The 14,941-nt window shown below is 47.9% G+C and overlaps 1 protein-coding gene across 1 annotated transcript in view; it reads left to right on the top strand.

Annotated features, from left to right (window-relative positions):
- The first annotated feature begins 1,000 nt into the window (after positions 1-1,000).
- The window catches only part of Plxna4 (plexin A4), a 457,443-nt gene continuing 443,502 nt past the window's right edge, over positions 1,001-14,941 (top strand). The window contains 1 exon segment of the mRNA NM_001107852.3: positions 1,001-1,952. The gene's annotated coding sequence lies outside the window, so the exon portion shown is untranslated.

Genomic DNA, 14,941 nt, shown 5'->3' with positions numbered 1-14,941 from the left:
CCAAACCATTGTCTTGAAAGGTCTTCCTTTGATGAATGGCTAGTCTTCCTGGACATGGCTGACAGTGCCATTTTCTTGAGCTTAGCATACAAGGTTGGGTGGACAAGTAGGTGTGCATCCTTTGAAAAATTGTTTTATTTTTATTTATTTGTTTTGATGGTTGGCCCATTAATGGGGGGAGGTCTTTGTAGAGATATTCTAAGTAGTTCTGCCTACTTCCTGTCCTCACCTGTACCTTGTATCCTGTCTGCCTGCCAGATGCTGTTTCAACTTAAGCAACTTCAGGATTTCTTCCTTCTGACTTCTGAAAGTACTCTGACGTTAGCAATGTCTGGGTTGTGTTTGGGACATGACCCAGGACCTAGGGCTTCAGAGTTAGAGAAGCAAGGTCAGCTCTGGACAGATCAGGTTACCCAGCAAGCTCTGTGGCATTGGCCATTTATTTCTGTCCCAGGACTAGAAGAAACCTTGGACTTGGGCATCCTCTAGTGCTCTGTGTAGGATTACCTTGGTTGGTGGGGTTGGACGAGGATTCTAGGTTGAGAGTGGATATATGTTTGGTTGGTGTCTGTTAGGAACACACAGAAGTGCCTCTGACCACCTACACCCACATGCCTGTTTGGGAGTATGCTCCAATCCAAGTGCACTTGGTGCCACCATATATGCACCACTCTGCCCTGTGTCTCCATCGCCAGGGTGGTTCGAGAAAGTCATGAAGACCCAGGGCACCCCCTTCTGCAGAAGTCCACGTTGGGGAAACCGGGCAGGCCAGTGGCGGCAGCGTGCGGGGAAGCGCCCCCTGCCCCCTCTGCCGGCCGCTCTACCTGGGTCTAGATGTCAGCCGCGAGCTCCGAGCCAGCTAGCGAGCCAGAGAGGGAGCGGCGGCGGCGGCGGCGGCAGCGGCGGCGGCGGCGGCGGGCCGCGGGCGGCGGGGAGGGGAGGAGGCGAGGAGAGGGAGGGAGGAAGGGAAGCAGGGAGGGCGGGAGGGAGGAGAGGAGGACCCAGAGAGCGCCAGGCAGCTGGAGTTTTGCAGCGCTTGGCCGGGCTTCAATGCACAGCAGCAGCGAGCCGCGGCGGCAGCAGGCAGCCCGGGAGCTCCGGCGGCGGCCGAGCCAGAGGCGGCCCCGCTCCCTGCCCCCTGCAAACTTTGCTAGCAGTCCGCCCGGGGGGCCGGGGACGCGCCTGGGAGGCTCGGCTTGGACCACGGCCGCACTCTTGGCCGCCGCAGCGCTAGCCGCCGCCGTCGCTGCTACCACCGCAGCTCCGCGCCTCCCCAGGGAGCTGCTGGCGGCTTCCGAGGCCCCCCAGCCCCGGCCCCTGGGCACTGCCCGGCTAGTCCCCGGCCAGGGGTGGGAGCAACAGCGGCGCAGTCAGCCCTGGGCTGCCAGGGGGTGGCCGTCACTGCCCAGGGAGACGCGCAGAGGCTCGCAGAGCGCTCCCCGGCGGGTCCCCAACGTACTCGCCGCCGCGCCCGGGCAGCGGCCCGACCCGGCTAGCATGGGCGGCGCGGAGTGACGCCGCCGTGCCCGCTTGGCATCAAGGACATTCAGCCCGCGGGGGTGGGGACGAAGGGGGGCAGCCCCGCGTCGCCGCCGCAGCCCCTGAGAGCCACCGCTGTCGTTGCTTGGGCTCCGGGGCTGGATGGAGGATAGGGGTGCTTGGAATTGATCTACATTTTCTGACCTTTTTGTTGGACATTACGCCCACCTTGGACGCTGCAAGAGGAGCTGTCAAGCCCGGCAGGCTCTGATTTGGCCCCCTCCGTTTTTCTCTGCTGCTCGTGGCTTCCCCGTGCCTTGGTGGAGTATTTGCGTTCGGGGCTGGGGCTGGAGGAGGCAGCCACACGCGCGCACACGCACACGTTCAGAGGAGGGCGAGAGGCAGCGGTACAGGCACCATCTGCAGTGTCAATGCGGCGCTGGGGCTGAAGGAGGGAAACGCCGCGCTTCCAGGTAAGGAGCCGCCGGCCGGGCGCAGGGCCAGCTGGGCAGAGCGGGCGGAGGTGCCGAGTCCGGTCCCGGAGTCCTCATCTGCTCCGAGGCAGCCCACTACACACACACACACACACACACACACACACACACACACACACACACACGCAAAACACAAATCGCGTGCGCGCACACACACATACACACACACATGCACACACTGCGCTCACGCACCTGCCCACGTCCCACCTGGACACCCGCGTAGGTGCATCGCAGTCGGAGCAGGGATTTCCCGTGTTCTTCTCCTTTCCGGACCTAGACTTCTCTTCCCCAGGACTTTCAGGGTGGGATTCAGTTAAATGACTGACTCTCCTATCCAGCCTGGTAGCATGAGGGAGCGATTTTGCTGTTTCTAGTTCCTTTCATTTCCTAACTGGTTTTTATAAGACAGGAGAAGTCATGGGAGGTCTTACGAGACCCGCCCAGTGCAATTGTCCCCTTAGCTTTTTTTGAATACTCGGAGATTTTTTCCCCTTTCTTTCTTTTCTTTTTTTTTTTTTTAAATAGGAGAAAGGCAGAGAGATATTGAAAGGGCAGAGATCTAGAGATCTTGGTGACCGGGCGCCTGGGAGGAGGCCACATAGGCAACTGGGGCTGCAGTTCTGTAGGGCGGCGCATAAGGAACAGACTCTGCGATTCCCCGGTAAAGGCAGCACACACGCCTTTCCGAAGCGTGGCACTGCTTCCCCGGAATGCGCTGGGATTTCAGGCAGGGAGGGGCTTTGACATCAAAGCTAGAGGAGTGTTCCTTGTCTAGGGAGGATGCTGCGGTCCTTTAAGGAGGATCAGACCTTATTTGCGTTGCCAGTCACTGGTAGACAACAAGCAGACAGGGCTTAAGGGGCACATGTTTGCAGCCAACCCCTCACTTCCTTACCCTCTGTGCATGTGAGGCGACTTCCCCCTGTGCCTTTAGTTAACACCTGTCACATGTCTTTTGGGGTGTGTGTCTGAGAACACGAACTAGGAGGGAGAGTAGAGACGGATTTAGACTAACAGAGAAAGGACTGTGAATATGCCATATTCACTTTATAACGTATTTGGTCTACTAGTGTATCCAAGTATGATAGGCTAGTAGTGTAACCCAGAGTCTAGATCCTCTGAGTGCAGGATTGCTCTCCAAAAACCAATGGTTTAAGTTGTACTTCCCCAGAGCTCCCTGCCTCCACCACCCCACTTTCAGATCCTGTTCATTTTGAAACTTCCTAGAATGGATGAGGGTGGTTGAAGTTCCAAAGGGCTTTTTTATGGCTCCCTTATTAGAGTCTAAGAGAGACTTCCTTTGGGGCTCAATTTTTGCAAGGAGAAGAATAGAAGATTTAAATAAATCATTATTTCAGGCTTGAATACATATATAGCAAGTTTCTATGTTCCTATAGCTGTCCCTTTGTGGTATTTTGTGGTTGGTTGGCTGTTTTTGGCATCCTGGCAAAAATGGGAATTGTTTCTATCCTCTTTATAAGAGAGTAGATCTCACACACCCCCCAAGTCTTTGGCTAGGTTTGGGTGGAGAGCAGATGACCCAGGAGGGAAACTCAATTCCTGTTGTGTAGTGTAAGCTGCCCTTTGATTGACTGAAAAGGGTATAAGCCGGAATAAAGGAAAGCTCTTCACAATGGGGAGACCGCAGATCGCAAAGAAACATTATTTTCTTTTTAGGAATGGTGGGTGTGTACACGTCCGGCTGTACACAGGCATTCTTAGAGCCCTGCCAAGTGCAGTCAGCTTGTACAAGCACAGGTGACGGGGTGTCCACGTCTGACTTCTGGGCTGTGACAAACATTGGCACGTTTTGGCATGCACACACTTGGAGTGTGTGGATGGGGAGGACCTGTATACGCATGCATATGGCTGTGGCACATGGTCTTGTAACAAACAGAATTACAGTGACAGGGAGTATCTCTCAGAGAGGCATTCCCTCACAGACCTGTGAGGACAGGAGGCTGGGCCGCAGATCATCCCACAACAGACTTCTGCTCCTTTCTCTTCCCTTTTGCATACATCTGCAGCCTCAGGATCTGTCATTTTAATGCAAGGTCAACTATCACTGTGCCGGTTTTAAGCTAAGCACTGGAGCTCAAAGCAATCTGCACACTTTCTGCACTCGCCATTGGTTTCTAGGAAAAGATCGACAGTAATTAACATCTGTGTATGTATTTTGCTTTTTAAATTTCCTGGCTCCTTTGCCCATCCCTGGAGTATACCACGATATCATTGCTCTACCATTCTTCCATGGACTTTTAAGTTCTCTGGTCTGCACTGGAAGGCGCTCGGTTGCACGATTTAGAAAAGGCCCAGACACAAATGCTTCTTTTTGATCAACCTCATTAAGCTGGAGGTTGTTCTGGAAACATGCCTGTGAACACCAGGCATGGATCACCCATGATCTGATCTGCCTCTTTACTAAATCCTGCATGGCCCCTCCAGCCCTGAAAATGTTTTAGGGAGGAATTTTGCTCCTAGGCAGCCAATTTGCTCCGGTCTCCTTTCCTTTCTCTATTCTACTCCAGCCCTGCTCCCTGCAGACAGGCAAATCTGCATGGCCCAGTCTGCCTACACTTGGCCTACAGATCCTTTTAATCACAAGGAAGGATGCTGGGAATTAAGTGGGGGGGTTCCTAAGGTGGCAGCATTCCTATCCTGGGGAGAGAGCTCAGGGGGTTGGGTTAGTAACTGCTCTGAGCTCCTAGGTATTACTGGGCTTTGATGGAAAGAAATTATAGAAGCATCTCTCCTCCTAGCCAGCTAGGGGGCATTTCTTAGCGGCTTTAGCCCAGTCTTACCAGGAGAAGGCACCGTACAGACAATACACATTGGAGACCTGTTGGAGTGCTTCTCTGGCTGTGATGGGGTGAATACTCTGAGCTTACTGTGATGTGATCTTGACCTCTATTACTCTGCGCCCAGTGTGTCACCCTCTCCTTTCCTCTTTATTTGTGTCCAGGGCTTCCTGATGGGAAACCAGTTCAGACCCTGGGCAGCTGTGCAGGGTTCATTTCTTTCCCTTGACACCTCCTTTCCTCCTCCAAAGCCCCATTCCTCCCTGCCCATCCACCTTCCAGCTTTGTGCTGGGATCCACCAGCCCATTTGCCCTCAAATTTGCAGCGCTCCACAGAAATCAATATAACATGAATTTAACGACAGCTGGATGATTAAGTGTTATTTATATTTAAGAGCGGTATTTAAAAAAGACATCGTGCTAATAAATCAAAGGGCTGTTTGGGAGATGCACATGATAAGGGTAATTGCCCTGGAGGCTCCATTGTGCCGTACTTGGTCCACACAGAGCCTTGCAGACGCTGTCTCTTTAAAGGCTAGTCCTTACTGTTCCCTAACACCCACCTGATCCCCTCTCACTGTCCTGACTTACTCTAGGTTTCCCTCCCGCCCACCCCTCCTCTTCCCAGACTTCGGACATTCTAGTTATGACAGGAAGGAGGAGCCAGCAAGGAGACAGGATCCGCTTTGCCTCTAAGTGGGAAGAGGTGGATCTGAAAAGGGAAGGCAAGCAGGGGTCCCCATTCCCCACTGGAGGCCAGTTCCAGAAGATGGAGGCTGTTTCTCCACTTGCTATTAAAAAGAATAGCTTCTAGAAAGTCCTCAGTGAAAGCCCTGACCTATGACCATGAGGCATCAGTGTCCCCAGGGAAGTAGCTATGAGAATAGTAGTATTGGTTATAGCCCTTCTGAAAACACTGGGATGGAAAATAATATTAATTAGTGATGATCGTGGTAGCCAGTGTTTGTGAGGCACTTCCCTTAATCTCAAATTATTTGCGTGCTCTAGATGGGGTTGCTCCTTTATTCCCCAAGAGCACCCAAAGAGGCAGTGGCTACGGCAGTCCATCTATCCTCCTAAAGGAACTGAGTTGAGGGAGATTAAGGACTTTGTCCAAAGTCACACAGCCACCAAGTGGTGGAACCAAGTCTCAGTGCTAAGTAGTCTGACCTGGCTTCTTGTAACCAGACTGCTGTCATGTGAAGGGATAGGTACTCAGGATGTTGCCTCCCCTTGCTAAGTGAGTGGGAGAGTGTAGTGGAAGGTGTGCTTTCTCCTTTAGATTATCTCTGACCTCCAAACAAAATTTCCTATTCTTTGAGCTTCAACTTCTCCATTAAGGGGATAGGGTCTTATCCTTGACTGATGGTGAAGTAGAAAGTGGTGTGGACTCTTTCTAGCAGACCATCCAGGTTGACTGTTACTTTATTTGGAAATTTCTATTTTTCTCCGTGGAAAACACAAAAGGTGCGACTGATGAATACATGAAGTCTCTGTCTTTGCTTTGAATTTGGGGAAACTCCAGGGAATGTTGGGGTCTGGTTCTTTCTAGAGAGTATTTCAAATGGCTGGCGTTGTGGGAGCAACACCCTCTCACTGAATGCTGAAAGTAGCCTGTAAGGTGGGGATGGTGGATTGCCATTTTGATGGCATAAGAACTTAGGCTGAGATGACAGTTAAAGATGCCTGAGGCCCCAGGTTGCTAGGCAACAGATGGCCAGTTCACTGTAAGGCACAGATTCATGCGATGACACTGCTCACAGGTGGTGCTCTGTAGTTGTTCTTTCATTCATTCACTGGCTCTCAGGACCCAAGCCTTAGCATCCAGAGGCAGGAAGGTGTCATGTAATCATAGGTGGAGGTTGGTGCCAGTGGCCTGCACAAGGCAATCCTGTAGCTGTAGTGCAATCAGAATTTAGAATAGAGAAGAAGAAGAAGAAGAAGAAGAAGAAGAAGAAGAAGAAGAAGAAGAAGAAGAAGAAGAAGAAGAAGAAGAAGAAGAAGAAGGAAGAAGAAGAAGAAGAAGAAGAAAGAAGAAGAAAAGGAAGAAGAAGAAGAAGAGGAGGAGGAGGAAGAAGAAGAGGAGGAGGAGGAGGAAGAAGAAGAGGAGGAGGAGGAGGAGGAAGAAGAAGAGGAGGAGGAGGAGGAGGAGGAGGAGGAGGAGGAGGAGGAGGAGGAGGAGGAGGAGGAGGAGAGAGCACAGGCTAAGTGGGGCCAGTAGGACCCGGGAAGTACTATGGTGGGCACTGTCCCACCCCAAAGCCAGGACTCTTCAGACTAGGTCCCTCTGGTGTGCACACTCTTGGGCACAGAAAAGAGAGTGGTTATAGATTCCTTCTAACTTTCAAAAGACAAACTTTTATTTCCATGCATGATGTAATTTGCTTCCCCCCTCCCCCGCACTATGCAGTGTAGAAAGTTCTGCTAAGTTGGGGTTGTCTAGAAGAGGCCTGCTTAGAATTTTATCACTTTGGGACAAGAGTAAGGGAGACAGAAAGGACTCATATTTAAGCCAACAGGTGCCTGTGAGTTCAGAAGCATCCTAGGAGCCTGGGGCTGTAAGCTGGAATATCTACTCCCCTCCACGGTGCCTTTTCCATGAACCAGGATTCGCAACAGCAAATTGGATTTTAGGATGTTTTGTCACTCCAACACAAAACACATCACTAGCTAAGAGGATCTTGTCTCCACAGTCAATGTACCGAACCCAGCCTGAGTACAATCAATTTCCCAGGTCACACAAGGAAAAGTCTTTCATTATGAGGCGGGAGGAGAGGCCCTGTTCATTGAAGCTACAACAACTGCAAGTCTTTTTGTGTTCATCGCTGCAGACCAGCACTTCCCATCGGACAGGACCAGAGAACTCGTGAGAACCAGACTCACTTCCCTCAGGCCAGGGGAGATCCCAGAACCAGTTGGTGAACAAATTGGCCCTTGAGTTTGGCTCAGAGGCCATGGGGAGAGAAAGCAAGCAAAGCAGAATTGGTGGGTTGTTTTCTGCACTTTGGGCTTAGAGGCTGTGATGGCACTGGGTTTCTCTATTGAACTCGTCTACATGGCCACATGGTCAACATCTCTGATGGCAGGAGGTTCTTTTTCCTCACTTTTAATCTCAGACTTGCTTCTGGGATACCAACAGGAGAGCAAATATTCCCAAAGTTCATTCTGTGGATGTGTGAATAGATGTTATTATAAAAACCAAGGTTGCCAAGTCTGGTAAGTTTGAGACACTAGGTATAAGAGCTAAGTGAGTTTCCTGCTGTAGGATTTCTCAGAGACTTTAACATCCTGGCACATCTCACTGTGGTGTAGCCCTGGAATCTGTCTATGTAAACACTGTTGTCACTTGTGTATACATGGATGTCTACCTGGTTTTGGGTATATGTGTGTACACGTCCATATGTATGTTTATGTATCTGCTCCTATATGTGGAAGCCAGAGGTTAACCCTGAGACTCTTCTTCAGTTGAGCTCTGTTGCCTTATATTTTTTAAGACAGGGTCTGTCACTGAACCTTGAACTTGCTAACTTGGTGGGAAGAGCTGGCCGGCAAGCCACAGGAACTTCCTGTCTGCAGCCCCAGTGCTGAGATCCCAGTGCATGTTGCTGTGTTTGGCTTCTTTATGTGGGTACTGGAGAGTGAACTCATGTCTCTGTGCTTGTGTGTGAGCACTTCACTGACTGAGTCATTTCTGTAGCCTGTGTTTCCTTGTGTCATTATTAACTGGCATTTGCTGAGCCAGCCCCACACTTGTTCTTCCAAGGCAGTCAGATTTCTGAGGCATGTGGACATGCAGATTCATAAGTGATTCCTATATATTCTTTTTTGTTTACAGCCACTCATGTTATAGGAAAAGTAGGCTTTGGATACAGCAAAAATGTAAATCTCAGCTTGAACATTTACCAGAAAAGGGATTTTTGGAGAGGTCACCTTATGTTCAGTGCTACCAGTTACAAAATTAGGAGGTTGTTCTCGAATGGTAATTTTAAAAATATTTAATATAAAGGACAGGAACTCCTTGTTCGACTGAAATTTTATATGCAACCCTACTGCCCAGAAGAAGTGCAAACAATATTGTTCTGGTTAAAAAATGGGGATGCTTGGATTTGCATCTTAGCCTGCTGTCCCTTAACCCTGATCTCAGCCTAGCTTCCCCAGAAGCTGGTGAGAAATCACTTTATTGAGAGATGGTCAGGCCCAGCTCCTCTGTGGATTCTCCTGCTGTGTCTGACGATAGAACCCCACCTTTGTTCCAAAAGAAGAAAGCCAGTGATACCTTTAGGATAAGAAGGTGGACATGAGTTGTCATGTGGATGGGGATATGGGGATCAGGAGGGAAAATGGCTGAAGTTGGAAACTGTATGGGATAGGACAGATCTAGGTGGATGTATCAAATGAGTCTTGAGTAAAGAACTCTCCAAACTCCTAGAGCTGTGTCGGCCTTAGCCAACCGCACTGTGGGACACCCAGCCCACACTCCCAACTGAAACCACATTAGGACTGAATGCTGGCACTCTTTAGGGCTATTGCTACATTGTTTTTGCTCTTGTGGGTGAAATTATTTTATGAATTATGATTAGATAGCACTGATAAAATTATTGAGTTGGTCATATTAACAATCAGAGAAGATACTGAACATGGATCAACATGGATGTTGAGATAAATTAGCCCCAGGAGTGCCTTTTTCAGTGGTATGGGGACATCCCAGGCACTTCTCATGTGAGATGATGGTTCAGCTGCTGGGAAGCCTGGGACAGAAACAAATGACCTGTCTTCCAGCTTAGATCTGCGTAGTGTTGTAAGCACAATAGAGGGTATTTCTGCATAACCTATTTCTTTACGTTGTCGCCATTAGTCAACTCTGTTCTCTCTGATGTTTATTCTATTTTATTTTTTTATTTTTTTAACTCTTGCACTTTGAAGCTCTTCTCAGGTCAAGCTGGGCAGAGGCTCAGTGATCACACAGTGCTTGTGACCTCTCTCTCAGCTCTCTTCCCCATTAGAGGCTGACCCGTCTTCCTCCCCTAAATGCTCTTGCCTTTAAGCACTGACTGATGTGAACAACTCACTGGCATAGACACTGGGGCCTTCAGAGTAGCCTGCCTGAGGTCTGTGCTCCACCCCTGCTTGAAAGCGTATCTTGTGCAATCAGGAACTCCATTCGTTCTTTTCTGCAATGACAAAGAAGCTGTTGCCAGCAAGGGCAGTGATAACAATGGAAATCATGTACAACCTGCTCTCTATATCCATGGGTTCCACATCTGTGGTTTCAACTAACTGTGCAATGAAAATATTAAAAACAATCCTGTTGCTGCCGTATGCTAACAGACTCTTTTTCTTGTTATTATTTCCTACACAATGCAGCAGAACGACCATCTACATAGCCTCCCCATTGTATTAGTGCTCAAAGTAGTCGAGAGATGATTTAAAGTATACAGGGGTATAGGCATATGCTGCATGTGTGCAAGGATTACATCACTATATATAACAGTCTTGAGTATCCAAAGAGGTTTATATCCATGGAGTGTGGGGTTGTCCTGGATCCAACCTCTTGCAAGGGATGACTATATTTCCCAATGTCCTAGATTGAGAGGAACCATTTAATACTTCTCTTATACTCAGCCCAACCCAGAGTGTATCTTCTTTAGGTGATCAGTAAGTATTTGCTGACCATGTAGATGAGGGTAGATAGGGTGATGTGGGCTCTTTGTGTTGATGGGCATGGAATCAAAGTAATACTCTTCCTGTGAAACTCACTGTGGGTTAGAGGCTGATAGATGGAGAGGGATAGCTAACCTAGTTTACCCAGAGCTTTCTAAAGACTAGTCCACTAGTGGTGCTCTCTTCATGTTCCAGTGAAAAAGTTACACGGTCAAGCAAGTTCTGCAGATATCTTTTCTTGTGACTCTCCATCTAGAGATGCCTAGCAAGTGTATTAAAGGTAAAGGAGGCTTGCTATGGAGAAACCTGTTTACTGTTAACCAAATGTTTCCCAGTTCATTTGGCAGTGACTTTGTGTGGATGTATTTAAACCTGGTGACATCTCCTGGAATGAGGGTTCCATTGAGTGAAAAACACTTTTGGGCTGGGCTTATAGTTCAGTGTTGCTTAGCATGTGCAAGATCCTGACTTTGTTCCATAACTAGAGAAGTTGAAGAGGAGGAGGAGGAGGAGGAGGAAGAAGGGGAGGAGGAGGAGGAGGAGGAGGAGGAGGAGGAGGAGGAGGAGGAGGAGGAGGAGGAGGAAAACTACAATGAAGGGGAGGCAATGGCAGAGGCAACATTTTAGGAGATGCTGTCCTTCAATGGGACACTTGTAAGTTCAAGGTCAGCTTGGAGGGGACCATATTAGAAAGAGGAATCCACTGTATTGGGAAAGTGAAGACTCATGAGGTTCAGCTGTCAAAGATGCCACCTACCTCTTGTCCCTGTCATTTGCTTTTGAGAGGCTCAAAAGTACTGAATTCTTTTGTGAGTCGGACCATGGTCTGCGGGCAGGTGTCCTCTTCTGCAGGGAGTGTTTTCAGAAGTGGGAATGCAGCTCTGGTAGATCATGGACTTGTTTCCAACAAATTGTATTTTTCTATTGCACATTATTGATCAAGGTGGATGTTTGCAAAGCATGTGAGTAATGACATTTACCCTTTTCATCTCCCCAACCCCACCCAGCTGCACTTAAGGAAAACAGAACCTTCGTATAGCTGGCAAAGTGAAATGGCCTTTATCAAACTAACAAATGAGGCTTCGTTAAGGCACACACCTCTAAATTGTGAATAGTTGAAAGTTTCTCATAGGGATATGCTGGGGAGTCTTTGCCACTCTTAAAGGGGATGAAGGTTTGTGATTTGACTGTAGACTTATGGCTTTAACCATGAAATAGTGACCCAGAGGTTGTATTTCCTATAGGAATCAGTTTTTTCCACCTGTTATTCATCTTACATAGGTAAATGATCTCTCTCTCTCTCTCTCTCTCTCTCTCTCTCTCTCTCTCTCTCTCTCTCCGTGTGTGTGTGTGTGTGTGTGTGTGTGTGTGTGTGTGTGTGTGTTATAAGTGGTGGTGGTGGGGAACTTGAACTAAAGTCCCTGAAGATTTTGTAGTTTGACTGGTAAGAACATCATGACCCTCCAAGTCAGAACATTGCAGTTAAAGAACCCAAATCATCTTGGTTTATCTTTATTTTTCTTAAATAAATATTTATTGCCCACCTCTGTATCTGACTTACCACACTTCTGACTACCAAGAAAAACATTCAGAATATATTCTTAGTAAACCATTAGCTTCCATCAGCCCCAAAGCTAAGAATGTCATCAGATAGCATCTAAAACCTATATTAGAGTTTTTTCCCACCTGTGGGTGGTCTGAATGTTGTTGGTGAATGCTCTGATTTATGGCTGCCTTTTGATTTGTGGTCATACCAGTTCATACAACTGTTTCCATGATGGATCATGTTGACTGGAGCAATGCACATCTGTGTTCCCAGGCCACACTCACTCATATATGGGTCAGTGTAAACCATCTCTTATAGCCTTTGGAAGGAGAGGTGTGTTTTGCATTGACAAGGTACCATTCCAGTGGTATTTGGTCAGGGACATCAACTAATAATCCACTTGCCCAATTGTTGGACCTGTAGTACTCTCAGTCTGTATCTAGTTCCAGAGTGAATAACAGTTGCACACACACACACACACACACACACACACACACACACACACACACACCAACAGAACTCCCCTGAGATCCATTCATAATGCACCACACCGGTGATTCTATCAGCGTTAAACTGTTTGGTGACTGAGTTTAGAATTATAGGAATCGGGGAAATGAATTAGCAGTAAATCAAGTCCCAGCTGAGTTCAAACCCAACTGCAGTGAGTTTTAAATTTAAACTATCTTGCTCTGATGAAGCAGTTGTAAGTCAAGCATCGGAGCTCTGTTGCTCTAGACTTAGGGAAAGCATGGCAGCCACTCTTTGAGGGAAAAACCCTGAGAACAGCTTGTATTGATTCCTAGCCATGTTGGGAAATTGCCACTTCATTTTTTCCTTATAAACTCTTGGCTCTCTCTCTCTCTCTCTCTCTCTCTCTCTCTCTCTCTCTCTCTCTCTCTTGTAGAAATCCTATTTGCAGGGACACAGCAGGAGACAGGTGGGAGAGGGGCTTAGGCCCACAGGGGACTATTCAGAAGTCTCTTTGGCCCTGCCCACACCAAGTCACAGGGAAGGGGAATGTGGGGCTCAGGAGCCTGTTATCTGTCTTGTTTTCCTGATTGGGACATATTTGATTCTTCTTTCTGGGAGATTGACACAGACAATCAACGAAGAGAACAGTCCGAGGAAGCAGCAGACCGCCATGTTGCAGTTGTCAGTTGTGGTCTAATAAGAAGTCATTTACATAAGTTACAGGCTCCTCCAACTGGAGCTGGTTGGAAATGTGGCTACAGCTACTGCAGACTGATTTTTTTTCTCCTGCAAAATAATCCTGTGGTTTTCATTTTCAGAGCAATTGAGGAAGAATTATGTGCTGGTCAGGGAATAGGAAGGTCTACCTTCTAATCCTTTGTCTGCTGAGTATTCTCCAGTCAGTTCTATCTGGGGAACATCTCTCTGTTTTTTAAAGCCAGGAACAAGCTCTTTGCCCCTCACCTGCAGACCAGGAGGATGAATGTGGTCATGCATATGAAAGGCCTGGCTTCAGAAAGCAGGGTCTATTTACTCACAACATCAAGAGAAAATCAAGAAAAGATGGGTAGAGTTCAGCTTTTCACCATGATTCCTGGTGAGATTACATGGTGTCTTCCATTTGCTGATTTGGTAAAGAGTTATAAAGAACTAATCCCATTTGTCCAGGGTCAGAAAGAACAATGCAATAGAGACAGCAGGAGAAAGCGGGATGGGATGGTTAGCATCAGAAACAGAGGTCTGGGCAGGGTGGGTCAGAGAGTCATGTCCCAGTGTTCGTCACTGGGGCTTGAGCTTGGCACTTTGGAGAAGGAAAGAGGCAAGATTTCCATCCATTCTCACTTTTCCTGGTGCTTCATCCCAATATAGGTCACTATTTTAGCTAGGGAACTTTGCTGTGATGTTATAGGTGATTTCCCCAACTATCCTACCATTCATTCATTCATTTATCCATTCAACCAGGGTCTGCTGAGTGCCTACTATATGCCAGAAACTGTGGAAGGATTGCTTGTACAGAAAAGGGCTTCTCACCTTCCCTAGGGAACGGTATATATCATGGATATAGCACAGTGTGAACAGAATCTAAATGAATCACGGGAAGGATGAGGGCAGAATGAGTTCATAAGTAGGCATGTGTCCAGAAATGAGAATGAACATATAGAGAAGACCCTGGCTGGAGGAGATGCTAAACTGAGTCTTGAAGGGTCAGTAGAATGGTGAGCAAACAAAGAGGGCCTTGAGGTGGAAGGAACAACATAAGGAAGCTGGGAGAGGATGTGAGAGTGCAGCCCTGGGGTCCTATGAAACAGTTAAGGGCCAAGTGTGAAGAAATGGGGAGAAGCCAGGCCAAGACCTGCATAAATGTCCCAGGAAGGGGGTTTTCCCTGTAGGCAAGGGGTCAAGCTTTGGGGGGAATAATTCAAGGAAGAGAACGAATATGATCAGATTCTCCTAAAGAAAGGCCTCAATAGGGACCATGTAGAGAATGGTTGGAGGCACTCTAGTAACTCATGAAAGACCTGAGCAGAAGCTCAAGAAAGTTAGTGGAAAAAAAAAATAAAAGCAAAAAAGGAAGAGCCTTGAGAGCTGTGAGGAGTTCAAGTTAGTGATGGTAGCCATGATGGTAAAGGTGTGCAGAACAAGGGAAGAAGAGTTGGGGATCCCTTATAGGTATCAACTTGAGCAGGTGGTGGCAAGTGAGATCCTTTATAAAGTTGAGATTACTAGATTGGGATGGGGCTGGGTGAGGGTGGAGGTGACCAGAGAGCAGTGGTTACGAATGTCTTCTGCCTACCCATGTCAGTCTTGTTTTACCTCTGTGACTGTGAACTTTAAGAGCTTACTTTGGGATCTGGAAGAAGCTTGGTAAACAAGGAAGAAGATGCATGGATTTTTATATTTTTCAAATGATTCATGTTTTGAATTAAACATGCTGTCTTGAACAATTTACTTGAGATGCTTCTAGCGGCTCTCCAGGCATCCACCTAGCTCGT

Source organism: Rattus norvegicus, chromosome 4 (genome assembly GCF_021556685.1).
Source record: "Rattus norvegicus strain SHRSP/BbbUtx chromosome 4, alternate assembly SHRSP_T2T, whole genome shotgun sequence".
Lineage (NCBI taxonomy): Eukaryota > Metazoa > Chordata > Mammalia > Rodentia > Muridae > Rattus > Rattus norvegicus.
The sequence above is the reverse complement of the archived record's forward strand: the minus strand, read 5'-3'. Positions and strand labels throughout refer to the sequence as shown.